This window comes from Nanorana parkeri, unplaced genomic scaffold, assembly GCF_000935625.1.
Source record: "Nanorana parkeri isolate BGI_ZX_2015 unplaced genomic scaffold, ASM93562v1 scaffold4263, whole genome shotgun sequence".
NCBI classification, from domain to species: Eukaryota; Metazoa; Chordata; class Amphibia; order Anura; family Dicroglossidae; genus Nanorana; species Nanorana parkeri.
Window position 1 is genome coordinate 7,806 of NW_017310527.1, and position 330 is coordinate 8,135.

The 330-nt window shown below is 62.4% G+C and overlaps 1 protein-coding gene across 1 annotated transcript in view; it reads left to right on the forward strand.

Annotated features, from left to right (window-relative positions):
* Positions 1-330, forward strand: part of LOC108803817 (protein ABHD1-like) — a gene marked incomplete at its 5' end in the record, with an annotated part of 10,977 nt that overhangs the window by 634 nt on the left and 10,013 nt on the right. The window lies entirely within an intron of this gene.

Genomic DNA, 330 nt, shown 5'->3' on the forward strand with positions numbered 1-330 from the left:
GCGGTCCTCCTCGTCTCTTCTCCATGTAGAAATGGCCCCCCCAAGGAGCTGCTGGCTCCCGGGACCCCCCCCTCCCGCCATCCATACACAGACGGAGCTCCTCAGTGATTGGGGGGGTCAGGGATCTGTAGTTTCTCCTCCACAGGCTCATGTAGGCGGGCCGGGGTCACAGACCAAGTGTTGGCCTTTAACCCCGACAGGTCAGGAGGACGTTCCTTCCCCTTTGTGGGAGGCGTGACCTGGACCTTCCGCCATGACCTCCTGAGAGCCCTCAGTGATTGGCCGAGGCACATAGTGTCTTCTCCCCGGGCCAGAGAGGTCAGTGACCCC